This window comes from Polypterus senegalus, chromosome 1, assembly GCF_016835505.1.
Source record: "Polypterus senegalus isolate Bchr_013 chromosome 1, ASM1683550v1, whole genome shotgun sequence".
Classification (NCBI taxonomy): Eukaryota; Metazoa; Chordata; class Cladistia; order Polypteriformes; family Polypteridae; genus Polypterus; species Polypterus senegalus.
Window position 1 is genome coordinate 318,634,748 of NC_053154.1, and position 2,486 is coordinate 318,637,233.

Consider the following 2,486-nt stretch of genomic DNA (forward strand, 5'->3'; position numbering starts at 1 on the left):
GCATCCTACATCAGGAGGCGCTTTGTGCTCAAATGTGTGGCGAGCAGCTTGGTGAGGTGATGTCGCTGGTCATTCGGGTGGTCAACTATATTGTTGCCCGAGCTTTAAATGATCGCCAGTTTAAAACACTGCTGGATGAAGTTGGGAATAATTATCCTGGTCTGCTTCTGCACAGCAATGTGTGTTGGCTGTCAAGAGGGAAGGTGCTCAGCCGTTTCGTGGCTTGTCTGAGCGAAATCCGGACTTTGCTTGAAATAAAAAACGTCGAGCATCCTGATTTAGCTAACACTGAGTGGCTCCTGAAGTTCTACTATCTCGTGGACATGACTGAACATCTGAACCCGCTCAATGTGAAAATGCAAGGCGTTGTAAATAGAGTCTTATCCCTTCAACAAGCAGTGTTTGCATTTGAAAACAAGCTAGAACTCTTCATCCCACTCCCATGTGGGGTTCCCCAGGGTTCCATTTTAGGGCCACTACTTTTTTCAATCTACATCCTGCCTTTAGGTGCAATTTTTAGAAAGCATGCAATTTCATATCACCTATATGCTGACGACTGCCAAATTTATTTCTCCCTCAAGCCAACTGACTCCACCAAACCTCTCCTCGACTGCCTATCTGACATTAAGGACTGGCTGGCTGTAAACTTCCTTCACCTGAACGATTCAAAAACCGAGGTCATTGTTTTTAGTCCCGACTGCAAACAGGCTCCACCCCTTGGCCTCGTTTCTCTTCCCATTCCAGTAACTTCGTCTGTCTCCAATCTTGGAATCAAAATGGATACGTTCCTGAAAATGGATGCTCAAGTCAACAGCACAGTAAAATCCTGCTTTTTCCATCTAAGGCGAATCGCCAAACTCAAGCCTATTCTTTCTAACCACCTCCTGGAATCAGTAATTCATGCATTCATTACATCCCGGCTTGACTACTCTAATTCCTGCCTTTTGGTATCAGTAAAGCCACACTTTCTAGACTCCAACTGGCTCAAAATGCGGCTGCAAGGCTTCTAACTGGAAGTAGCAGAATCCAACACATTTCACCAATTTTGAAAACCCTTCACTGGCTGCCGGTTAGATTCAGAATCGATTTTAAGATTCTCCTCCTAACCTATAAGGCATTAAACGGTCTAGCCCCCGCCTATTTGAGTGTCTTGCTCCATTGTCACAATCCCCCTCGTGTTCTTAGATCCACAGATCAGCTGCTCCTAACCGTTCCCAAGGCACGTTTTAAAGCTCGTGGTGAAAGGGCTTTCTCCGTCTGTGCACCCAGGCTCTGGAACTCCCTGCCCTTAGTGGTTAGGCAAGCCGCTTCAGTCGCCACATTCAAATCTCGCCTAAAAACGCACTTCTTCACATTGGCTTTTAATTCTTAACCTGTTTCATTTTCCACTTGTCTTTTGCTATTTTCTCTATTTTATTTGGTCCCTTGACCTGTTTTTAGTATCTCTGTTTTAATTCTCTCTTAATGTTTATTTTTAATATTTTGCTTTTAGTCCTGCTTGTTGTAACTGTACAGCGCTTTGGTCAGTTGTAATGCTGTGTTTTTAAGCGCTCAACAAATAAATATGGTATGGTATGGTATGGTATCGCCGACATTGAAACAGGTCGTCTACTACACTTTGAAAAACTGGGAGAGTTTAAAGATGCGTGCACAGCAAGTGACCCTGCTCAACATCTTGATCTTCAGCAGCTGGCGGGCTTCACATCTAATCTCCTGCAGTCATTCAAAGCGCGCTTTAGAGAATTTCGTGAGCGCACTCGTCTTTTTAAGTTCATTACCCATCCACATGAGTGTTCAGTGGACAGTGCCGACCTGAGTTACATCCCCGGTGTCTCCGTCAGAGATTTTGAGCTACAAGCTGCTGACCTGAAGGCCTCAGACATGTGGGTGAATAAGTTCAAGTCACCGAATGAGGATTTGGAAAGACTTGCACGACAGTAAGCAGAGTTGGCGAGCAAGCGCAAGTGGGGAGAAATGAAAAAACGAGAACCCGCCGACCAGCTGATTGTCAAAACTTGGAACGCACTTCCCGTCACATACCACACACTGCAGCGTGCGAGTATTCATGACATTAACCTTCACACCGTCACAGTAATGATGTCATACGTTACACACTCCTGGGTCCTCATGTATAAACGGTGCGTACGCACAGAAATGTTGCGTAAGAACTTTTCCACGTTCAAATCGCGATGTATAAAACCTAAACTTGACCTAAAGCCACGCACTTTTCCACGGTACCAAATACCTTGTCGTACGCAAGTTCTTCGCTCGGTTTTGCAGACTGGTGGCACCCAGCGTCAAAGCAATGCTACTGTTCCTGTGTGGTTACTCCTTATTTTCCTGACGCGTCTTTATAAATGCACTGAAACTAACCGCATATTGTTTATTAGTGTAATGCATTTGATTGTAATTAACTTGTAACAATATAATGGTCCAGGGAATAGCCATAGTATTGCAAATACCAGAACTGCTTTAACATTGTTACT